Source organism: Callorhinus ursinus, unplaced genomic scaffold, assembly GCF_003265705.2.
Source record: "Callorhinus ursinus isolate GAN/ISIS: 27379988/994484 unplaced genomic scaffold, GSC_fseal_2.0 scaffold1, whole genome shotgun sequence".
Lineage (NCBI taxonomy): Eukaryota > Metazoa > Chordata > Mammalia > Carnivora > Otariidae > Callorhinus > Callorhinus ursinus.
In genome coordinates, this window is record NW_027397063.1 from 60,926,469 (window position 1) to 60,953,277 (window position 26,809).

At 35.7% G+C, this 26,809-nt stretch overlaps 1 protein-coding gene across 7 annotated transcripts in view; it reads right to left on the bottom strand.

Moving 5' to 3' along the window:
- The window catches only part of ZNF148 (zinc finger protein 148), a 122,021-nt gene that overhangs the window by 77,430 nt on the left and 17,782 nt on the right, over nt 1-26,809 (bottom strand). For 4 of the 7 annotated variants that reach the window (XM_025875598.2, XM_073894724.1, XM_073894746.1 and 1 more), the window contains one exon: nt 4,902-5,037. The exons of 1 other annotated variant lie outside the window; for it this stretch is intronic. The gene's annotated coding sequence lies outside the window, so the exon portion shown is untranslated. Of the gene's footprint in view, nt 1-4,901; nt 5,038-6,429; nt 6,611-6,992; nt 7,144-26,809 lie in introns of those variants that run through there. 2 more of the 7 variants (XM_073894726.1, XM_073894734.1) reach the window with 2 other exon arrangements.

Below are 26,809 nucleotides of genomic sequence, written 5' to 3' on the forward strand. Positions count from 1 at the left end.
TTCTAATCAACTGTGTGCAAGCAATTAAAAAGTAAGCTTTATAGATTTGTAAGATGAAATGGAGTAAATAAGCTTTGACTCAGGGTTTTCAATAAAGAATTAAACACATGCGCTTTTAATACAAGCATTTGTGATAATTATTTCTAAACTGAGGGGACTGTTTGGGTTTGCTTTCAGAAGACAAAGTTGACAGAAGCATAACATATGGACAAGCTGGCCACTACTTCTCATTTTTAATCAACTCTGCAAGGCACTTAAAGTGCCTACTGATTTTTTTAAGGGAGTTCTATGCAATTAATAAGGAAAATATGTTTCTGAATTTATTAATAGGTTTGGGTCTATATTATAAAGTTCAGAGATTATCATAACCTGGAGAGGAAGGACAACTAATATGTGCTGAGGATCTACTAGCTGTAAGACACTGCTGGGTACATTTATATATGTGACATCACTTAACACGTAGAGTAACACTCAAGACAGTAACAGTATATCCCCATTTAACAGATAAAGAAACGGGTTTACCCCAAGTCATAGCTAGGAGGTACACTAGAAGGTATTTCAATACGGACTTAGCTGGTTTAGTGCACTTTTTGCCTCACTATACTAAACTTCCCATCTTGGAAAAGGATCTGAACACATTAAGAACTCACATAGGGCGCCTGGGTGGCTCAGTTGGTTAAGCGACTGCCTTCAGCTCAGGTCATGATCCTGGAGTCCCAGGATAGGGTCCCGCATCGGGCTCCTTGCTCAGCAGGGAGTCTGCTTCTCCCTCTGACCCTCCCCCCTCTCATGCTCTCTCTCTCTCTCTCATTTTCTCTCAAATAAATAAATTTAAAAAAATTAAAAAAAAAAAAGAACTCACAGAACTCCTCCTCTTGTCACTCACCTACTCTGAGGCCACTCTGTCACCACTGCTTGGCTTGGTAAAGCAATCCAAGTCTCCTTAGCTGGCTACTCCCACCACATGGTACCACAGGAGAACTTTGTGACACGAAATCCCTTTTTCTCCTTTGGAAGGAATGGACACTTCCTACATTTGCTACTTTCCCACTTCCACCCATTACTCACACCTTAGTAAATTTCTCCTGTCATTCTTTTTTTCATAGGCTTACATACACTGTCTTAATCCTTCCATTCTTTCTTCAAACCTTTACCAAGTTACTTCAGGAAACTCCCTTCCTCTTTTACCTCACCATTTTCACTTGGAAATCAAACAAAATAATCCTAAATGTGGCTAATATAGGAGTGGTTCTAAAGATATACCTGTATCAAAGAAAAGAGGGCTGTACATTTTAAGGTGAAACCAGATTTGGAAGACTTCTGCCGTAATCCTCTAAAATTTTTGAAAGCACCTAGTTCCCCTTCAGAACGTACACAAATATTCATCTGCCACTTTATCACCTTTAATTAAATCTTGCATTCAAACATGAATGAAATATTTCTCACTTAAAGATACTGCTTTTCTGTTTTATTTATTTAGTTTGGTTGTGTATTATTTTCCACCAACTTTTATTGAACAATGTAGAGCTTCCAACATTATGACTCAAAACAGATTATAGTGGGCAAGCTTAAGAATTAAACATCATTGTTTTCCAAAAAAAGAATAATTTCCAACTCAAAATATTCTCCCAAATCAACAATACCCTGCCTTGTACCAGAACCTATTCAACCTATAAACCTCACCTGAATGTAGAAGAAAAGTACTCAAAGGAACCTATTCTGAAACAGAAAAGCTAGGTTTTACAAATTACTTCTGACCCAAAGCATTTTCAGCAAACTCCTTGTTGTCTGGAAGATGCCAGTTATATTAATTTGGATATTAACATTTCTAACCCATGTACGAGTCAGTGAGAAATTACACCTTAAAAATTACCAGCATTGGAAACACAAATATCAGTCAGCCTCAAGATCAACTGGTTAGACAAAGCAAACCATGATCAATATGGAATTAACAATCTGTCACTAGTCATTCTTAAGAAGTTTCCTGTTCTCTTTCATCCTTCAAAAGGATAGTTTTATCTATGCAAACAATGCTTCATCGCTAATTTAAAAACAAAGTCTACTTCTTGTCTAGACATATTCCACATTCAGAAACCCCTTCAGATACACCTTTGTATAACTACCATTTTGCACCTATAAAGTATATCTTGTAAACTACACTTTGATGATTTTTAAATTACTACTGATTCAAAACATTCCAACAGGGGCATCATTTATAATAATGGCAATGGACAAAATGGTCTTTCTGATCATTGCTAGCAACAATTAAAGACATTAAATAAGAAAGTATAGGCTAAGATCCATCATTTTATACAATATAACAAGAAAAACCTCTGACCCATTTTTAACCACAGAAAAGTAATTTGTAAATATTTAAGTCAAAATTAACAGGCATCTCTATATGCCTGCATCCCCCTCAAATAAAGCAGAATCTAAGCATATTCTATATTCCAAATACTCAACACCAAAGTCTTCCAAAACAATGTAACAAGAAAATAGTGGTATCTATAAATATTAAAACATCAAATTTTTGGCAACTCATACTGTTTAAGAAACAGCTGTAATTTATATTGAAAAAGGGGGCGGGGGATAAAAAAAAAAAAAGTCCAAACAAAACAGAACCCTACATTCTGCTGGATCTAGTTGTTTCACACATCACATCTTATGCCAATATCAACAATTCAAACATTAATGTTAAAAATACTTATTCTGTTAGGAAACTATGAAGTTTCTACAGTTTTGTATAATAAAAGGAGTATCAAAAACACTTCTTAAAACAAACTTCACTGTACACTATGAGCATTAAACACTTAAGTTATTTTTAATATGTACTACATAGTAACCAAAACTTGTTTCAGAACAGAGAAGTGCTAACTGTTAATATGAACATTTTTTAAACTTAAGATAAATGCTCTCACTTTAATAATACAAACCCTATTTGTTAAGTACAGAACTAAGGATGTAATTTCACCTTCAATACCAAAAACACCTATAATATCTTACACTATTCAGTAATAATCTTAGGTCAACAGGACTACTATAAATACTGTACACAAGTACATAAATTTATCAAAACTGTTATTCAAATCTCTTAAAAAGGGTACCAAGGTTAAAATATATTAACATAAAATATGGTGGAAAATTGACAACTAGTTTCCAACCCTTTAATAAATTCTATAATAGAATATATAGTATTTGATACTTGTTTCAAAATACAGTATTTACAACAGGACAAAAACCATAAAATACAATGTATGATGACATATTTTTCATCTAAAAAGAACTATTTGAAGTGTATAATGTCCCTGAGATTAAGTTGTTCTGATCGTATCTAAACATTTAGAATAACAGACTCTTTAGAATTAGAAGGAGCTAGTTATAGATCATTTAGCTCTATGTGCATCTGAAAAGATCCTCCCATCCAAGGCCCCCACCCAATTGTTTTAGAGTCTAAAATAATAGACAGGGACGCCTGGGTGGCTCAGTCATTTAAGTGTCTGCCTTCAGCTCAGGTCATGATGCCAGAGTCCTGGGGTCGAGCCCCCAGTCGGGCTCCCTGCTCAGTGGGAAGCCTGCTTCTCCCTCTCCCACTCCCTCTGCTTATGTTCCCTCTCTTGCTGTGTCTCTGTCAAATAAATAAAATTTAAAAAATAAATAAAAAATAGACAAATCATTTCACCCTAATGGCAGTGAAACAAAATGAGGAATTATCTCAAAGTCAATTCTAACTTCTAATACCTTATTCTATCTTATCAAGACCAGCAGTGTTTAGTCAAAAAAAAAAAAAAAAAAGGCAAAATGACTAGTCACAAAACTTGAACTGTCTCAGAATGCAAATAAGCACAATTTCCAAAGTATGTCCCAGGCCAAAAGTTAATGGCTTAGACAATAAAAATTGTATTTTAATGTTAATCCAAACTAGTTAATGGAAAGTAAATCTGACACAAACCCTAATATAACAAACAACAAATTCCCCCTTCTCCCCCCACCAACCTGTTCTCTCCTTCTTGCCTAGTAATAAAATATTAAGTGAGACACATGGCTACCTAGGTAAGACTCATTTCCCAGCCTCCTTTACAGCTGATTGTGGTCATGTGACAATGTTATAACCACTGGAATATGAGCAGAAATGATATACATAACTCCTCTTAAAGGGAAGGAAAATGTCCTTCCTTCTTCCTGTTGACAGACATAATGGTAACCATCTGGGACAAGGGAGAAGCCACCTGTTAAGAATAGCAGAGCAAGACAAAGACGTCCAGGGTATGATGATTCTAGAGCCTCTATAAAATCTCAAGATTGTTTACACGGACTTTTCAAATAATATATTTCTACCTTTAAAGCCTCTGTCACCGTGGCCATGTCTATATTTTAACAAATATCTCTAATATAAATGATTAGGCAAACATACAGTATGTACAATGTACAGTAACTAGTATTTTTTTTCATATTTTATAAATTATATGTCAAACACCATTAAATTTGATTAACAGGTTTAACTAGTTTTCCCACATATGAAAACAGAGTTTCCATAGAAATTCTGAAAAATTTAACATGGGTTTGTATGTGTTAATGATAAGTGGGTGAAAAATACAATACCATGCTAAAAAAAGGGTTAAAAGAGAAAAAATCTTCCCACTTAAATTTAACTTAAGATTATATAATAAGCTACAGATATTTTCCTGTGCTAAACTAAAAACCTAAAATGATATTATTGCTCCTCAATTTTCTCTTAACAGTTTTCTCAAGAAAAAAGATTAAAATCCTAAGTTTCTAACAGATATAAACATCAAAACAAACTATAATACAAAAATCAACATGAAATTCTATCACCCAAAAATGGTTTCATATTTGAAAATATTAATTTATTCATGATTGTGAAAAACAAGTGTTGACGTTACCTGAGACTAAGGTAAAAACGAAGACTTCAAGGAAGGGAATGCTGTAGAGTTGAAAAAGAAATCATGGTTGAGTTTCTACCTTTCGTAAGCTTCAGAGACCCTCAACACCACTTTAATCACTTATGCCATCCAAGTCCTACAAAAAAAAAAAAAGAAAGAAAAAGAAAAACACACAACAAAATACATTACTCATGAAGGAAAAAATACTGTACAAATACAACATGGAAAAACTGTATGAATAATGAAGTGATCATTCTTTGTAAATAGGAAGCTATGCCTGAATGACCAGTACAATGACTTGCTTTTAAGTCTGAAACCAGGAAGATAAAATAGTGGTAAGTAGTAACTGTGAAATAACCTTGGTCTCATAAAAAATAATTTGCCTAGGGGCACCTGGGTCACTCAGTCAGATAAGTGGCCAACTCTTGATTTCAGCTCAGATCATGATCTCGGGGTCCTGGGATCGAGCCCTGCAAGAGGCTCCACACTCAGTAAGGAATCTGCTTCTCTCTCCCTCTGCCCTGCCCCTCCCCCCACGCATGCACACACCCATGATCTCTCGCTCTCTAAATCTTTAACAACTTTTTTTTAATGTTTTATTTATTTATTCATGAGAGAGAGAGAGAGAGACGCAGAGGCAGAGGGAGAAGCAGGATGCAGGACTCGATCCCAGGACCCTGGGATTATGACCTGAGCCAAAGGCAGACGCTTAACCATCTGAGCTACCCAGGCGCCCCCTAAATTAATCTTTAAAAAAAATTTTTTTAGGGGCACCTGGGTGGCTCAGTTGTTGGGCGTCTGCCTTCGGCTCAGGTCATGATCCCAGGGTCCTGGGATCGAGCCCCGCATCGGGCTCCCTGCTCAGTGGGAGGCCTGCTTCTCCCTCTCCCACTCCCCCTGCTTGTGCTCCTGCTCTCACTATCTCTCTCTGTCAAATGAATAAATAAAATCTTAAAAATAAAAAATAAAAAATAAAAAATAAATAAAAAAATAAAAAAATAAAAAAAATTTTTTTAAAGAATAATTTGACTAAATCTGGAGTCTACAGCTTTAGAGATATGTGATGCTGAGGGAAATTCAGAGGGTTACAGACCTAAAAAGCTAGAAAAGACAAAGCAAAAATTAAAAAAACAATTAATAGTACTATTCATATCTGCTTTGCAAAGTCTATGAAGTGAAGAGGGAAGCAAACACAATACCAGGCCTTACAAATAACAAACAGAACTAGTCATGTACAGAATATTTATTTATTTACAATAAAAACAATTTCAGTTGTAAAAATCCCATTAAATACTTAAATATAGAATAATAATCAGCCAGGTCACCTTTGACAGGAAAAGCTGACAATGAGTATAATCAACCATGAATCACAGGAAGATGGTATACCACATCCAAAAAAAGAAAAAGAAAAATGAAGAACATAAGCTATACACAATAAATCTAACAGTATTTCTAAGCATAGTAAACAAACTCAAGTTTATGGAATATCCTACCATAAGTCATTAAAAATACTAGATTTGTAGGGCACCTGGGTGGCTCAGTGGGTTAAGCATCCGACTCTTGATTTCAACTCAGGACATGATCTCAGGGTCATGGTATCAAGCCCCATGTTGGGCTCCAGGCTTAGAGCTGAGTCTGCTTGTCCCTCTCCCTCTGCTCCTCTCCCCACTTGTGCTCTCTCTCCCTCTCCCTCTCTCTCAAATAAAGGCCTAGTTTGCAACAAAAAATTACAAGATTACAAAAAAATGAAAAATATGATCTAAATATTAACAGAAAATAGCAGTCACTACAGTTTCCAGAGTATCCCCAGATGTTGGTTTAAGCAAACAATTTTTCAAAACATCTATTTCAGATATGTGAAAAGAACACATTTTAAATTTTTTTAATTATGAACATAATCAAAATAAGAGATTCTCAATAAATGTGCAGAAATTACATAAAAGAACCACATTGGAAACTCTGAAGTTGAACAGTAACTAAAACAAAATATTTACTAGCAGGGCTCAATGACAGATTCAAAATGGCAGAAAAATCAATGACCTTGAAGACTATCTACTGAAATTATCCAATCTAAAGAACAGAGAGGGGCACCTGGGTGGCTCAGTCGTTAAGGATCTGCCTTCAGCTCCGGTCATGATCCCAGGGTCCTGGGATTGAGCCCCGCATCGGGCTCCCTGCTCAGCGGGAAGCCTGCTTCTCCCTCTCCCACTCCCCCTGCTTGTGTTCCCTCTCTCTCGCTGTCTCTCTGTCAAATAAATAAGTAAAATCTTTAAAAAAAAAAAGAGAGAAAGAGAAAATAAGTTGAAGAAAATTGAACAGAGCCTTGGAGACCAATTTATTAACATTTCTGGAGTCCCAGAAGGAGAGGACAGAAAGGACAGGGAAAAAAATTTTAATAAAATACCAGCCAAAACTTCCCATATTTTAGTAAAAAGAAATCAAATCTACAGGCCTTAGGAGCTCAATGAATCTCAAGTAGGATAAATACAAAAAGGCCCACACTTAGACACATCATAGTCAAACTGGTGAAAGCAAACACAAAGAGAAAATAATGCAAGCACAAAGAGAAAAATCACTCAGCATGCGCAGGGACCCAACATGATTAACAGCTGACTTTCAATCAGAAACAATAGAAGCCAGAAGACAATGGAATGACATTCAAAGTGCTGAAAGAAAAAAGCTGTCAACCAAGAAGACAAAAGAATTATCCTCCAATAATGAAGGCATAATAAAGAGTATCTCAGACAAAAAAGGCTTAGAGACTTTTTTGCTAGCAAACCTGCCTAACAAGAAATACTAAAGGAAATCCATCAAGCTTTTGGCTTTCAGGAAAAGACAACAGATTCAAGTACACAGGAAAAAAAGAAGAGCACCAGAAATAGAAAATACATGGGTTAAACTAAAAGACTCTATATATTTTTCTCCTTTCTTCTCTCAACATCTTTAAAAAACATAAGAATGAGGGCGCTTGGGTGGCTCAGTCTTTAAACGTCTGCCTTCGGCTCAGGTCATGATCCCAGGGTCCTGGGATCAAGCCCGCATCGGGCTCCCTGCTCAGCGGGAAGCCTGCTTCTCCCTCTCCCACTCCCCGTGCTTGTGTTCCCTCTCTCTCTGCCAAATAAACAAATAAAATCTCTAAAAAAGTAAATAAAAATAAATAACATAAATGCAGCTAAAATAGTACTTAGAAGTTTATAACTTTATATATTTGGGAAAAAAACATTCTCAAATCAATAACATAGGCCTCCACTTAATAAAACAGAAAAAGAACTAAACCCTAAAGTAAGCAAAAGGGAATAATAAAGACCAGAGCAGAAATTAATGAACTATAAAACAAAATTAGAGAAAAACCTGGTTTCTTTTAAAATTGACAAACTTTTAGGCAAACTAAGAACAAAGAGAAAAAAGACAAATTACCCAAAAATAGGTATGAAAGAAGGGATGGTAACACTGACCCCACAAAAATTAAGAGTTCTACAACTGAAACTAATACAAGTTATATGTTAATTACACCTTAAAAAAATTTAAGAATTACAAAGGATGTTTCTTCCTTTATAACATTTATATATAACAAATTTATGCCAACAAATTACACAACTTTTATAAAATGGACAAATTCCTAAAAAGACATGTATTATCAAAACTGACTAAAGAGGAAACAGAAAAATCTGAATATAACAAATAAACAAACTGAATTAGTATTTTTAAATTTCCCACAAAGAAAAGAACAGGCCTAAATGGCTTCACTGATGAATTCCATCAAAAATTTAAAGAAATACCAATCCTTCACAAACGCCTTCACAAAACAGAGGAAGACAGTACATTCTGGAACTCAATCCATGAAGCCAGAGTTACTCTGATACCAAAGTCAAAGACATCACATGAAACTACTCAGCAGTGTCTACAATTATAAAATTAGATACAAAAACACTTACAGAATATTAGCAAACTGAATCTAGCAACATTTAAAAAGGTCTATACACCATGACCAAGTAGGATACATCCCATGGATGCAAAGGTGGTTTAACATCTGAAAATCAAATAAGGTAATACACTATATTACGAGAATATAGGACAAAAACCACATGGTTGTCTCAAGAGACACAGAAAAAAAGCATCTGAAAAAATTCAACACCTATTCACAATAAAAACTCTCAACAAACTGGAAGTAAACTAATAAGCGAGTTCAGCAAGGTCACAAGAAATAAGTTCAGCCAGATCATAAAATATTAAATCAATAAACAAAAATCAATTTTATTTTTATAGTGAAATGACGGCTTTGTATTATGACTTCCTACCAAAAATTTGAACTGATTCAAATTTTCTTTTTATCCCTCAGTAGAGTTTCAAAATTTTCTTCAAGTAGCCCGTCCCCAGGCATTTTATATTTTTAGTTGTTATTCTGAATGTATACTTTTTCTTCCATAATTAGTCCTAATGCCTATTGTTTGTATAAAAAAAATTATTTGTGGGGGCGCCTGAGTGGCTCAGTTGGTTGAGCAACTGCCCTCGGCTCAGGTCATGATCCTGGAGTCCCGGGATCGAGTCCCGCATCAGACTCCCTGCTCAGCAGGGAGTCTGCTCCTCCCTCTGACCTTCCCCCCTCTCATTTACTCTCTCTCTCTCTCATTCTCTCTCTCAAATAAATAAAATCTTTAAAAAAATTATGTGTATATTAATTTTATAACCAGTTCCTTTACTGAATTCTCTTAATACTATCAGTATACAAAGAGGCAAGCAGATGAACTGAACAGAAATTATTTCAGACACATGCCCTTCAAAAACATGGAAATTCCGTATATGATAAATGTGGCATTTCAAATAGGTAGAAAAGAAATGCATCATTCAATAATTGGAATGGGGACAACCAGTTAGCCAGCTAGAAAAAAAAGTAAAGCTAGAGCTCTACATCTACTGTTTATACCAAATATATTCAACATACATTAAGATTTTAAGCAATTTAAATCATAAAAAGTAACAGAAAACCTGTATAACTCTTTTTCAAGTACCATAGTTCACTGAATCTAAAACTACCCATCTTAAGATACATGGCTATTTTATGGGTTACTAAGAAAGAACATAATAATGTCAAACTATGACGAACCAGGGATTCATGTAATTCAGAGATGTGACAACAGAGAGAAAAGAGTCCTATAACCAATGTCGAAGAACTTTTAAACTTTACACAGAAACCCCCCCATCCCCAGCTATAAAGGAAAAGATCACTAAATTCAATCATAAAAAATTAAAACTTCTATAAAGGCAAAAACAAAATCAAAGGATAAGCAAAAAAAAAATCAGTGAAAATAATTTGCCTAACAAATGGCGAGGGGCTCAGCACATGACCAAAGAGATCACTGAAAATATACATATGGCCAATAATAATGAAAAACTGCCCAAGCTCACTCATAATGAAATTCTGGAAAGCAATACTAAACAACAAAATGCTGAAAAATATTAAAAAGTTTGACACCAGCTCGTTTTGTCACAGAGATTCCCATTTTCCTAGACTACCGATACTGGGATAATCTTTTAGTTAGGCAATACATCTACCTAATTATTAAACGTACACACTCCTAGGCCCAACAATTTTTCCCTTATTAATTTATACTGCAGATTTATTTTGTTTTGTTTTGTTTTTTTGAGAAAGAGATCATGCACGCACAGGAATTGGGGGGGAAGGGCAGAAGGAGAGAATCTTAAGCCGACTCTACATGTGGAGCCGATGTAGGGTTCAATCTCATGACCCAGAGATCATGACCTGAGCCAGAATCAACAGTCAGATGCTTAACGGACTGACCCACCTAGGCGCCCCTTATACTGCAGATATATTTAAAAATACATGCAAAGACATGCCCAACATTATTCACCATATTACCACTTATTATAGCAAAAAAACACTAAAAACCTAAATATCCATAAATAAGTTAGTACTTAATATAATTATGGTATATTCAAATACTGGAATACTACACAGAATGAAATGAGAAGAAATGATATGCAAAAATATAGAAGTTAACAACAAAAAAGACATGTTGCGAGTGCCTGGGTGGCTCAGTTGGTTAAGCGACTGCCTTCGGCTCAGGTCATGATCCTGGAGTCCCGGGATCGAGTCCCGCATCAGGCTCCCTGCTCAACAGGGAGTCTGCTTCTCCCTCTGACCCTCTTCCCTCTCGTGCTCTCTGTCTCTCATTCTCTCTCTCAAATAAATAAAATCTTAAAAAAAAAAATTAATAAAAAAATAAAAACAAACAAAAAAGACATGTTGCTAAGTAATATGTATGGTGTGATCTCATTTGTGTAAAGAATATGTAAATACAGGTATACATATGTCTGCATATAGAAAATGTCTGACAGGATACACACATATGCACAAATGTTAACCATGAACAGGAAAGGGGAGAGCCTTTTTTTAAAAAACCTTTTAACATTCTCTACTGCCTAAGTGTGTATCCTCTTGCAATAAACCTGGATAAGGAATGAGAAATGCTGAACATGACAATTACCAGAAAATATGGAAAAAGAAGGAAATCTTAAAATATGGCCACTATATTACCTTCACATCCTCATTTTTAAGGAATTCTCAAAACAAAATTTATGAAAAACTTTAGAATTTTTATGATCATTAACAACTGACATCAGAATATGTGCCATTAACAGATACGTAAATACCCTGAAAACTGTTAAATATTTAATTTTCTTTCACTTGAAGGATAAAAGCATAGGCCTGGGCGCCTGGGTGGCTCAGTTGGTTAAGCGACTGCCTTCGGCTCAGGTCATGATCCTGGAGTCCCGGGATCGAGTCCCACATCGGGCTCCCTGCTCAGCAGGGAGTCTGCTTCTCCCTCTGACCCTCTTCCCTCTCGTGCTATCTTTCATTCTCTCTCTCTCTCTCAAATAAATAAATAAAATCTTTAAAAAAAAAAAAAAAAGCATAGGCCTAACATATGTACTAACATAACCCAAAAAGAATCATCTATCTTCCTAAAAGAAGGTAACTGGGGCCTAAAAGAGACATGCAAGTAATCTAGTTAAGTCAGAAAAGATCTACATCCTATAAAACTAGTAAAATTAACTCTTTCAATGTAGATATTCATTATCTCTATACAGCAATACCATATACATATATGAATATATATAATTTATGCTTATATGTTAGTGGGTATAAAAGGAAAAGAGACCATCCAACAGATATAAAGTACTATCCAACGGTTGTGGTCAGTGCATCAGTGCAGTTCATACACAAGTGCATGGGCATCTATCACAGGTAAAAATTAAAGACTGAGTAAAACAGTGTTGGATTACCTCTATAAAATATGTCAGACAAATGTCCATCCTATCAGATTACTTGGCTCAATTTCCAAGCTCCCAATTCCTCCCCTTTATCTTATAAAAGTACAAAAATACAGGTTATCCCCCAAAAGAACCAGGATTAGACATGTTCTTAAAGTCAAGTAAAACAGTGATATCCAAATATGCCAAATCTAACAATATTCTCTCCATGGTAGATACTGTTGGATTAAATAAAATTAGTAGTAAATGATACCCCAAGGAAATGAGGAGACACTAACTAGACTTTTTCTAATTTAATTTCTAGTTGAGGATTAAGATTTCTTTAAAATCTGGGCAATAACCCAGAATCATCTTAAATAACTTAAAGTAGGGGTGGCTTGGTGGCTCAATCGGTTAAGCATCTGACTCTTGATTTTTACTCAGGTCACGAACTCGGGGTCGTGGGATTGAGCCTTTTGTTAGGCTCTGCACTCATCAGGGAGTCTACTTGTGATTCTCTCTCTCTTTCTCCCTCTCCCTTTGCCCCTCCCCCCACTTGGGCACGCTCTTTCTTTAAAATAAAAAAATAAAAATCTTTAAAAAAATAAAAAACAAGAAAACAAACACAAAACGTGTTTCATTAAAATCTTATGTTGCTACTCTACATTATTCAGAGTATGATTTCCTGATGAAACCCCAAAGTAACATTTCCGTCAGCTCAAAAGTCTAACTACTACATTAATATAGTTTTTAAAAACATAAAAACATTAAGCATTTAAAAATTTCAAGGCAAAGGTATTTAATAATACTAGAACAGACTATATATATTTGTAAATGTTATGCTATAATAAACCTTTTAACAGAGACTAATACAGAAAGTTAATATCCTGTACTGATATTGCATTGATATTGGACACATACAATTTCTTTTATGTAACTGTAGTATTTTTTTTCTGGCATATGAAATGGGGGTAATGAAGACTGAAAGCTGAAATTTTATTAGAAACAATGAATAAGCCAAATATAATTTTTTATTCAGAAATAATAAAGCATTTATATAGCAGCCCTAACACTTTTTAGGGCTCAATAAATATGTAAATCAATAAAAGCTATAATTGAAAAGCAAACAATTAAATAACTTTAAATCTTTAGAAAATAACCAATATATTAATTCAAAGTTGTATTTACATAATTTTATCAAGGGATCACAAACACTACAGCATTTTCTAGTCCCTCAGCCAGTCAGCTTTGTTGCTAAAATAGTTACAAACTAAAAACTATATTTTAAAAATTTTATGTCTACTAAGCTCTTAATTGCCTGCCTCAAAGTTTTGTTTCCAAGAATTCAGAAGAGCATATATGCCACCTTCTCAATTATGTAAAACAATTTTTGAATACGTATTTGCCATAAAACTATATACTATTGTGGTAGACATTATTAAAAACAAGTAGAGCAACACTGTATTTGCACTATACTGCTATTCACTAATCTATGTTCTTCATTCACTATGTTCAACTTTTAGAATTTCTAAAGCTATACTGTAAAGTTGAACAGAAAAAGCACAGCAAAGTCTATACACAGGAAATAAAAATGTCTTCAAATTATATACTTTAGGAGTCTTACAAAGTTGATTGGGTATATTTACTTCACAATCAAGACATTATTACATATGCCATCACAGAATATGGTAAAATCTACAGACTGGACAAATGTTTTTGAAATCTTAATATTCTGTTGAAAACATTTTCACAAAAAGCCTACTCATCTTCTTGCATCACTTCTTATTGAAAGCCCTAAAATTAAGGCTCTCATACATCAAAAGACATTAACTAGACATGTTAAAAGAGAATGAAACAAAAAACAGTAAAGCAAGAAGGAAAAGGAAACATGACCCCCCCCCACACACACACACGCCCACATCCATAAAATAATATAACCTCAAGGTCTAAATCTGTAAACAGAAATTTGGGGATATCATTCTCATCACAACCTTTCCTCTACCATGGAAACACAATTCCCTCTAACTCACCTGCCACAAAGTCTCTGTCTCTGGAACCCTAAATTCATTTAGCATCATCTACCAATTCACTTCTCCTTCCAAGTCTCTATCCTTCCTCCTTGTCTCCCACTCCTCTCCCCGAACAATAAGAAAAGAACCTACCAAGCTGGAAACTAAGACCCTGTAAGTACAAAAAGAGAGGTATAAAGTTACTTGGATAACCACCCAAAGGTCAGTTATGATCTTCTTTCCCTGCTTCACTCCCTCACATCAGGAGTTAGTGAATATTCCTTCTTAGCAATTCCTCTGATTTAAGATTTTGCTGGCTAAATATTCCCTCATTATACCACTTGTGCAGATATAAACAGTGAAATTAAGACTAAAAATATGTTTTAAGGCAGGAGTATTATGCTTTGCTGTCAATAGATACTTATCTTTAACCAAAGATAGCAGATGTTAATAGATCCATACTACACTGTAAATATGGACTTCTAATTTACCTCACATTTAATAATTGTGATTTTCTACCATTACCAATTTTAATAACTATGGCACAGAAAGAAAATAAATGAAATATTTTGCAGGGACCATTAGCTATTGTCCTTCCGTTATTCAGTTTTGAAACACTGGCAAAATTCATACATACATACATACACACACACACACACACACACCAGCAGGTGGGTTGATTCATTAAGCCAACATTTTTGTCATTAACCAAGTCAACATTCTATCACCTGATATGCATGTATGACATGCTACCTAAGATTCCTAAGACATGCATAAAATATCATGGCCTCTGCCCACAGGAGTTCATAATTTAGCAAAGATGGTAAGTACATACATAACAAATAATGTTTGTAACAACAACATAATGTGATAAGGGCTATAACTAAAGTTGAAGCAATTTATTATAGAAAAAAAGTCAAAGCAGAGAGGAATCACAGGCTGCTGGGTAGCTCAGTCAACGGTTAAGCATTCAATTCTTGATTTCGGTTCAGGTCGTAATCTCAGGGTGGTGGGATCAAGCCCGGTATTGGTCTCCACACTCAGCACAGAGTCTGCATGGATCTCTCTCTTTTCATCTCACTCTGCCCCTCCCACCACTCATGCTCTCTAAATAAGTAAATAAATAAATAAAATCTTAAAAATCTTTTTAAAAAAGCAGACAGCAATCAATTCTTCCTTTGCTGCTAAATGAAAAAGAAGTAATCTTTTAATGTTGATTCCACATTTAAAAATGCAATGAATATACGCTTCAGACTTTGCTCAGTAGTGTTCCTAGGACTTTGCAGTTATTAACTCACTTAATCCAAACAACAAACTTATGAGATTGGTACTATTATTACTCACATTTTATGAGAGAAAACTGAAAGGTTAAATAACTTACCAAAGGTTATAAAACTAGTAAGTGGCAGAACCAAAGTCCTTATAATGGTCTGCGAGGCCCTCCACAATCTGTTGTGCTATACTCTCCTCACCACCACCACCACCACCACCATTCAGACCTCATCTTCTATACTCTCCCCACTGCTCACTCCACATAAGCCTCACTAGCCAGACCTCCTTATCTCCCTAGATCTTCCAGTATGCTACTGCCTTCAGGCCTATTGTACTGGCTGTTCTACGCCTGGTACACTTCCTCCCAAAGATATCCTAAGTAAATCCTTTACCTACTTCAAGTCTTCGCTCAATCATCATCTTACTTAAGAGGCTTTTTTCCTGCCATACAATTTAAAATTGTAACCTGCCCCTATATACACTCACCCAATTCCCCTTTCATCTGTTACACATTTTGCATAGTAAGACCACCTCTCAACATACTATGTAATCTATTTGTTTATGATGTTTAAGGTTTTTCTAACTCCCAACTGTAAACTCCACAAGGGCAGAAATTTTGTTTTGTTCAATGATGTATCTTAAGTACCTAAAACAGTGCCTTGCCCATAGCAGATATTTAGTATTTTTTAAATGATTATATAAAGCTTAACTCTAACAGAGAAATCAAACTCCAGAAGCTTAACCACCACACAACACTATCTCAATTACAGAATCACAGATAACAAAACTACAGCATCTAGAAAAGTCACATTAGCCTAATGAAACAGCAGAACCTGATATCAAACCAGCCTAGTGAGGTTTTTGGCAACATTACCCTTGGGAAATTTCCCTAAAAAGGCTTGAAGGCCTTAACAATAAAGAGATTCAACCTACTGATGAATTTACTTTAAGCTTTATGGAACATTGTATCAAATAGAAAAAAAATCTTAGCGATGTAAAGAACTGTAATCCTACCTAATTTCTAGTCTTTGTTGAGTTCTAATAACGAATTTCAAAAGTACTGTGTTAGAAAAGCTACAAAAGCTGCATGCACTTTACAGCAGATCAGAAGAAACTTTAATTTTTTCAAATATTTCACATGCTCCATGTTTAGTTCTACAAACCTAGGCAACTTCTACCTCATTAAGTATTTTCAACGTATATCTGTATGTTGTCTGCTTGGTGTATTTCAGCCTACCCAATTGTTTCAACTGTCATCTTTGCCTAGAGAAGATTGCAAAAGATGAGGTTTTATGAATTAATGATCAAAATCCAGATAAAGAGAAAAAAAACCCACAAAAACTGTCAATATGAATTTCTAAGAATAAAAATATAAGAAAATCTAATCAAAACTTAGCTGTTTTATAAGTATTACATTACATCATGCACCTTAATGTTACTTCCAAATACAACCATTCTAGAAAAGCTAATTGAGAAAAACCATAGTTCTCTTGGTTAATTATCTCTTTTAAAACCTCATTTTTAGTTTCACTAATGTGTATGCTTACAAAATTTCAACTACTGATGCTTCCATAAGCACTACCAAAAAAGGCTACTACCTCTTGCCCTTTTAAATGTAATCAAGAAAAGCACAAAGCAATGAAAGAATATATAATAGCACATATGGTTTAAGAATCTGAAACAAAAAATGCTTTAGCATCTTTTAAAGTCCTTCAGTATCTTTTAACTAGATCACATTTTAAGGCTAGTCAAGTTCTAGTATTACATTAGTTTTTACTTTTGTGATTTAATGATGCTTTCTAAATGTTTAAAAGGGGGGGGGGCTTGTTCCAGGCAAAAGATTTCTATGAATATGGTTAGAATTTCTACACAGTAACAAAGCACAGATATAGATGTTCTTTAATTTACACTAGCTGTGTTAAAAATTAAAGTTATTAGAACTCTATGTGAATGATGGTCTAACAGTATATTTTTCATGACCAGACCTTTCCCAAGCAGGAATGACAGCCCAACAAATTCAAACCAACCACCCCAGAAATTACTCTGCCCAAGTCTTTCTAGAACCATTTTCCATTTCTACTCTCAACAAACAGGCCAAAATCTTATAAACTTTGCAATTAATGTAGCTAATCCACTTAGCTGAAAATGAAAATCCTACAAAGGAGTAATCAAATTCTTAAAAGAAAACTGACCAAAGTGAGTGAAATAAAACCACGAACTGAAAATTTTCACCTGCCCTTGACCTTTTCAAATCACCTAAACAAACATTTGTCAAACAAGACACCAACTGTCCACCACAAGCACTTTTATAAACTCCTTAGACTCTAAACTGCTAGAGATTGAACCTTTCTAGGTTGAGGAGAGACACCTCCCAAAAACTATGACAAACTATCAAGCAACTATGTAATCCTTCCCCAAATTTACTAATAGAAATTCATTTTTAAGATTGGTAAGCCACTCTTAGTCGGTTAAGCATCCAACTCTTGGTTTTAGCTCTGGTCGTGATCTCAGGGTGGTGATCTCAGGATCCTGTGATCCAGCACTGTGTCAGGTTCCATGCTGGGCGTGGAGCCCGCTTGGGATTCTCTGCCCCCACCTTTGCCCCTCCGCCTCCCGCGCATGTGCACATGCATTCTCTCTCTTAGAAAAAAGATTAGTAAGCCAATAAACTCAAGGGAAAGCTGCTTTACTTTTACTTGTACATAAATTTTTACTGAATACACATTAATTTGTAAATAATATTTTATACTATGATGATCAAGATCACACAAATTTTCAAATGATCTCCTCAAAGATGATACAAGCATACTCTGATAAAGTACTTCGTGGTATACAACCTACTTTCACTTGTCACATTTCACCTGACCCCCTATAATTACCTAGGCAGGTATTATTGTTTATCTCTGAGGTTCAAGGGGTTAAGTATGCAAGTCCTTCCCAAGTTAAAAATATATTTAATGCTACTCTTAACAATGTCCTGGGAGTCAAAAAAATTATATATACATATGTACATATATAATAATTAAAGTATATCAATGAACAAAAAATTTTAAATTAAAATGTTATCTGATAGTTACCATGTAAATAGAGAAAATTAAATTCACCTAGTTTAACACAAAAATTATCCTACTCTAATAACTAAGGAAACCCTAAAAAATTACAATACCCACTTAAAAATTAGTTTATTTACATTGATTTTTTAAAGTGTCAATTCTTTGTGAACAAAAACATGTTAAAATATTATTAAAGGTCAAAGATAAGAAACTATTACTTCTCATATGAAATATCAATAACTCTCATTTAAAAACATAGGGCGCCTGAGTGGCTCAGTCGTTAAGTATCTGCCTTCAGCTCAGGTCATGATCCCAGGGTCCTGGGATTGAGTCCCACATCGGGCTCCCTGCTCAGCGGGAAGCCTGCTTCTCCCTCTCCCACTCCCCCTGCTTGTGTTCCGGCTCTCACTGTCTCTCTCTGTCAAATAAATAAATAAAATCTTTTTAAAAAATAAATAAATAAATAAAAATAAAGGGCGCCTGGGTGGCTTAGTTGATTAAGCAACTGCCTTCGGCTCAGGTCATGATCCTGGAGTCCCGGGATCGAGTTCCACATCGGGCTCCCTGCTCAGTAGGGAGTCTGCTTCCCCCTCTGACCCTCCCCCCTCTCATGCTCTCTCATTCTCTCTCTCAAATAAATAAATAAAATCTTTAAAAAAATTAAATAAATAAAATAAAACAAAAACATAGAAATGGTCCACAAAAAGCCAGTTCATCTTTTGACAATTTTCATCTTATTTATTACCACAATCATTCTTATCTCTTCTGTCTAGAATGCATGCTCAGAGTTACCCTAGACACCAGCACAATGTAGAGGTATGCCCACACATAAAACAAATTGTTTTTAATCTGATAAGGAAACTGAGATTTGCCATCAGAGTCATTCAGAAAATACCTCAAAAAGTATCTGCAAAGGAGCCCAGTGAACATAATTGCAGTAACTATATTAAGTCTGAACAATTCATGAAGTAAGTATGTTTGTGAGACTGTTTTTCTGAACAGGAAAAGTCAAATTAGCAAGTGAATTCATCATTTAGAAACACGAGCTTTTACTAATGTAGAATGGGCGTTTTCTTAATTGGGCCAATTTATTCTCAATTAAAAAACTAGGAACTGTAAAGGCAGGACAAGACATTTTATCTGCTCTTTTCAATCTATGAATTAGAAACAGTTTAAATTGGCTGCATAATGCAAGATTTTCAGTATTGTTTTGAAAAGTATTAATATGAAAATACTACAATGTACTTAAACATCTTCAGCGCAAATATTTATTAAACAAACACATCTCTGAAGAAAATACTCAGAATTTATAACCTCATTTTAATTAACTACACAACAAAATTCTGTTTATGTGACAGATGCCCAGTAAAATAGCATGTATCTATTCCCTGGCACCCTCTTAAACTGGTTAGGACTTCCCAAAAACTTAGGTGTCTGATATTCTGATTCATAACCAAAGCAAGCATTTATATAGTGCTTAAAACTTCACAGAACACATATCCATATACCATTATTTTCCCAAAGTTGATATAACCTGACTGGAGATCATGCAGGTTCACAAAAATTAAGGAACTTAAACTTCCTGTCTAGTCAAGATGGCGCAGATCTGTTTTCCCCTGCTCCTCCTCACTAAGCACAATTATAAACCATGGAAATAATACAAGAGATAACCAAAGGAAAACTCTGAAAACGGTAAGAAGGCAGTGAAACACTTTGGGACCAGAAAACAAGAAACAAAAGAGCAGCAGGGTGCTTTTAGTCCCCACACCCAACAGAAAAAAGCAACCCAGACTGGCATTTCCCGACCACCAACTGAGCAACAGAAGGCAGACCAGACAGTCACATTCTTCCCCCCAAATTAACGTGGAGTCCCTCTACAGTATAAGGGGGAAATCCAACTGGAAGCCCAGCCAACAACAAAGACCAGGGGAAGAAATTTTTCCTTTACCCACCTGGCCTGAGACTGTTTTCTGCCTAGAGATACAGAGACAAGTAGGCAAAACTGAGGAACCCAACCAGAGCAAGCAGCTCAGTTTGGGCCAAGCCTCTCCTCCCTCACACAGAGACAGGGGAACAGGGAAGAATGGGGAGGCATGGGATGAACAGCAGGAGGATCCTACCACAATCCTCTCCTCCCATCTAGAGATACCCAGAAGCCCAGCATGGGGAAAACCCTTTGCTCCCTCAGGAAGCACCAGCAAGGACTTAATGGGAACCCAGCAGCATCAGATAAATTAAGGTGACCACAAGGGCTCTGAAAATTAAACTGCCAATGGAAACACAGCCTACAAAAGTGTGCCAAAATCTGTATGTTAAACCTAAATAGGGTCTGTCTGCTAAAATAAAAATATCAATAGGGGGCCCAGACCCTCCTAACTAATAGATAAAAAAGAAAAGACTCAAGAAATCACAAATTGAGTGAGAAAAGATCATCAACTAAGGCCAATGCAGAGATGAAATCAGACATTGGAATTATTTGACGAGGATTTTTAAAAACCGTAATAAAAATGCTTGAGCAATCAATTATAAATTTTCCCAAAACAAGTAAGAAAATGGAAAATCTCAGCAAAGACACAGAATTTATATAAAAAAAGCAAAAGAAAATTATAGAGCTAAAAAAATACAGCAACAAAAATTTTAACTCACTGGATAAACTCAATACAAACATAGAGATGATAGGAAAGAGAATCATTGAACTTGAGGACAGAAAAACAGAACTCACCCTATGTAAACAACAGAAAAAAAATTACATCCTGGGCAACTATAGGCCGATAACAAAAGATCCAACATTCGTATCACTGGAGTCGCAGAAAGAAAGGAGAGGTGCTGAAAGAGTATTTGAAGAAATGGTGGCTTAAAACATCAAATGTGGCAAATACAAACTTACAGATCCAAAAAACTGAGCAAACCCAAGACAGGATAAATGATGAAATTTACACCAAGATACAGCACAATTAAATGTTCAAAATTAAAAACAAAGAAAAAACTGGGAAGGCAGCACACAGAAACAACATACTACTTATAATGGAACAATTCAAACGACACGAGATCTCTCGTCTGAAATCAGAGAGGCCAAGAAAAGTGGCAACAGTATTTTTTGAATACTAGAAAAATAAAGAACTGCCAACCAAGAATTCTATATCCAGTGAAACTATTCTTCAGCAACTATTAAACATCCATTCAACAATCCATTTAAACTGCTAAAACATATACTACAGAATGGGTGGCTCATACACAACAGAAATTTATTTCTCACAGTTCTGGAGGCTAGAAGCCCAAAATCAGGATGTTGGTAGGATTGGGTGAGGGCTCTCTTCCAGGTAACAGACTTCTCTTTGTATCCTCACAGAACAGAAAAGGGCAAGGGAGCTCCTCTCTGGCTTCTTTTATAACAGCACCAATTCATTCAGGAGGGCTCCTCCCTCATGACCTCATCACCTCCCAAAGGCCCCATCTCCCAACAGGATTTCAGCATATCAATTTTAGGGAAATACATTCAGACCACAGAAGGAACAAAGGGGCCATTTTTAAAAAGCATTCCCAAAAGAAGAAAAACTAAAAGAATGTGTCACCAACAGCCGTACTTATAAAGACTGGCTGACAAAAACGTTCCAAACAACAGGAAGAAAAGAAATATAGGTATACACAACAGATTATCTTTTCCATCATTAGTTTTATAAATCATACCTGATGACTGAAATAAAAATGGCAACACCATTGCACACCCAAGACAATTATGTTTAAAAGTTGAGAAGGTGGGGCACCTAAATGGTAGGTGGCTCAGCCAGTTAAGCATCCACCTTCAGCTCAGGTCATGTTCCCGGGGTCCTGGGATCAAGCCCCACGTTGGGCTCCCTGCTCAGTGAGAAGCCTGCTTCTGCCCTCTCTGCCCCTACCCCTCTCTCAAATAAATAAATAAAATCTTTAAAAAAAAAATCTTTTTTAAATAAAAGTTGAGAAGGTAAAGGGTAAAATAGAAGTGAAGTTTACACACTTCAGTTGAAGTTGTAAAATATCGGTACCAGCAGACTATTATAAATCACATATGCATATTGTAAAATAACTACAACAACCACTACAAAAACTACACCAAGACAGACTCAAAAACATTATAAATAGATCTGCACATTATAAAAGATGGGATCCTAAAGACCATTCCAGTAATCTGTAGGAAGGCAAGAAAAGAGAAGCAAAATCCAAAATCCAGAGAAAACAAGCCAAAAAAAAAAAAAAAGCAGCCATGAATGGTGACATATCAATAATTACCTTATATGCAGATACCCTAAATAATCAAAAGACAGACTGGCAGAGCAGATTTTTTAAAATGGCCCAACTGTATGTTGCAAAGAAGAAATCTGATAACATATGTTGAAAATAAAGGAATGAAAAAGTTATAACAATACCTTTTAGAAAAGCACAGTGGCTATATTAATAACACAATCAACCAACAGAATCTAATTGATACACAGTTGATCCCTGAACAACCCCCTCATACAGTCAAAATTCCATGTATAACTTGACTCCCCCAAATCTTCACTACTAAAGCCTACTTGTTGACCAGAAGTCTTACCGATAATATAAACAATCCATCAACACACATTTTATATATTACATGTATTATATACCGCGTTCTTACATAAAATTAGATAAAAGAAAATGTTAGAGAAAATCATAAGGAAGACACATTTACAGTACTATAAAAAATCCACATATAAGTGGACAAGTACGATTCAAACGTGGTTCAAATGTCAACTGCATATAGAATACTCCACCCAATGACAGCAGAATACCCATGGAACTTTTCAAGCACCCATGGAACATTCACCAAGACCATATCCTGAGCCACAAAACAGACCTCAACAAATTTAAAAGAATTAAAATAATACAGAGTGCATTCTGTGACCATAATGGACCTAAACTAGAAATCAGTAACAGAATGACAACAGGAAAACCCTGTAACACAACGGGGTGGGGGTGGGGGGGGAGAAATACTTCTAAAAAGTCCATGGGTCAAAGAGGAAATCTCAAAGAAAAATTTAACATACACAGATACATAAAAATGAATGAAAATAAAAACCCATGTCAAAATTTGTGAGATGCAGCTAAAGCAGTAGTTAGAAGGAAATTTATAGCACTAAATGCTTATATTAGAAATGAAGAAAGATCTCAAAGCAATAACCTAAGTACCTACCACAAGAAACATAAAAAAAGAAAAAAGAAAAACATAAACCCAAAGCAAGCAGTAAGAAGGAAATAAGGAATAGAAATGAATGCAATGAAACAGGAAAATGGAGAAAATCAATGAAGCAAAATTTTTAAGTCTCTAATATGACTAACCAATAGAAACAGAGAAGACACAAATCACCAATTTAAGGATTTTAAAAAGGTTATCACTGGGCCACCTGGGTGGCTCAGTCAGTTGAACCTCCAACTCTTGGTTTCAGCTGAGGTCATGATCTCGGGTCATGGAACTGGGATCGGCCCCACGATGGGTGCAGAGCCTACTTAAGAGTCTCTCTCTCCCTCACTCTGGCCCTCCCGCCATGCACACGTGCATTTTTTCACACTTTTTCACTCTCTCTCTTTAAAAAAAAAAAAAAAGAAAGAAATGCAAAATTGGATTAACATCTGAAAATCAAGTAATATAAATAATACACCCTATCAACAGAATAGAGGACAAGAATTTTTTTTTTTGTAGATCATCTCAGCAGAGGAAGAAAAACATGTGACAAAATCCAACCCCTTAGCAATAAAAACTCCCAAAACATTAGGAATAGAAGAAAACTTCCTCAACCTGATAAAGGCCATCTACAAAAAATCTAACATTCTACTTAATGGTGAAATACTGAATGCTTTCCCCCTACAACCAGAAACAAGACAAAGCTGTCCACTCTTTTTTTTTTTTTAAGATTTTATTTATCAGAGGGCACCTGGGTGGCTCAGTTGGTTAAGCGACTGCCTTCGGCTCAGGTCATGATCCCGGAGTCCTGGGATCGAGTCCCACATCGGGCTCCCTGCTCAGCAGGGAGTCTGCTTCTCCCTCTGACCCTCTTCCCTCTCGTGCTTTCTATCTCTCATTCTCTCTCTCTAATAAATAAATTAAAAAATTTAAAAAAAAAAGATTTTATTTATCAGAGAGAGAGAGCACAAGCAGGGGCTGCAGCAAGCAGAGCAGGCAGATGGAGAAGCAGGCTCCCCGCTGAGCAAGGAGCCCAATGCGGGACTCAATCCCAGGACCCTGGGATCATGACCTGAGCCGAAGGCAGACGCTTAACCAACTGAGCCACCCCGGTGCCCCTACTCTTGCTTCTTTGATTCAACACTGTACTAGACATTCTAACAAGGAAAACTAGGCAAGAAAATTAAATAAAAAGCATTTACAATGGAAAGGAAGCAATAAACTGCACCTCTATTTACAGATGACGTGATCTTATATACATAAAACCCTAAAGAATATATTAAAAAAACTACAGTTACATTAATCAAGACAGTGTGGTACTGACAGAGGGACAGACACATAGATCAATGCAAGAGAGAGCCCAAAACTAGACCAACATAAATACGCCCAACAGATAATGTAATTCCACGGAAGAAAGGTAGTCTTTTCAACAAATAGTGCTAGAACAAATGGGCATCCAAAGGCAAAAAAAAGTCTGACCTAAACCTCACAACTTTATATAACAATTAACTCAAAATGGATCATGAATTTAATGTAAACATAAAACTACAGAACTTTAGATGAAAACACAGGGGACATCCTTCAGGACCTAAAGAAAAGGGTTCCTAGGCTTGGAACCAAAAACATGATCCATAGAAGAAACCAGACTTCGGGATGCCTGGGTGGATCACAGTTGGTTAAGCATCTGCCTTTGGCTCAGGTCATGCATGGTCCCAGGGTCCTGGGATCAAGCCCCACATCGGGCTCCTTGCTCAGCAGGGAGCCTGCTTCTCCCTCTGTTTGCGGCTCCCCCTGCTTGTGCATGCACATGTGCACCCACTCTCTCTGTCAAATAAATAAATAAAATCTTAAAAAAAAAAAGAAACCAGACTTCATCAAAATTAAAAACATTTCCTCTGTGAAGGAATTTTGAAGAAGATGAAAAGATAAGCTACAGACTGAAAAATGTTTGCAAACCATGTATCCGACAAAGGCTTATAACTGGAATATATAAAGAACTCTCAAAACGTAACAGTAAAAAAAATTACATATATTCTGATTAGAAAATGAGAAAAAGGCATGAACAGACAGCAAGAAAGTACATATGAAGATGTTCAGTATCATTAGCCATTAGGGAAATGCAAATTAAAGCTACAATAAGATATCGCTGTATACCTATTAGAATAACTAAAATAAAAAATAATAACAAATGTTGGTGAACATGCAGAACAAGAAGATCTCTCACACATGGCTGATGAGAATGTAATGTTTGGAATGTAACAGTTTGGAATGCTCTTATAAAACTAAACTTGCCCTTGCCATACAACCTAAAAAGCTCACTCTTGGGCATTTATCTCTATACATAACTATATACAAAATCCTGTACGTGAATGTTCATAACCTTTATTTCTTAATAGCAAAGTAGTGAATACACTCAAAGTCCTTCAACACATGAGTTTTGATTCAATGAAGTATGTATTAATATATCATTCTTGAAATGACAAAACTACAGAGATGGAAAATAAGACTGCAATGAGACAGAGGGCTTTGGGGGTGGGATGCAAATATAAAGGAGTAGCAAGAGTGGTTTTCTTTGTGGTGAGGGAACAATTCTGTATCTTCACTGTGGTGGTAGTTATATGAACTAATATATGGGAGAAAATTGCAAAGAACCGTATACACACACAAACAAATTCAGGTTAAATAAATGGTACTAAGTGAATAAATTTGGCAGTTAAGAGTAATGTACCAATGTCAATTTCCTGGTTTTGATGTCTCACTAGAGCTTTATAAAATTTGTCACCACTGGGGGAAGCTGGGTAAAGGATACACAGGACTCTGTACTAATTTTGCAACTTCCTGTGAGTCTATAAAATTTCAAAATAAAGTTTTTTAACAAATAATATGAGAGAAACAGGGTAGAGGTATAGATGAAACAAGAATGGCCATTAATTGCTAATTGTTGAAGCTAGATCATAGTTATATGGAGATTCATAATACCATTTAACTTTTTATTTAATTTTTTCCATAATAAAAAGTTAATAAGGGGCGCCTGGGTGGCTCAGTCAGTTAAGCAATCTGCCTTCAGCTCAGGTCATGATCCCAGGGTTCTGGGATTGAGTCCCTGCATTGGGCTCCATGCTC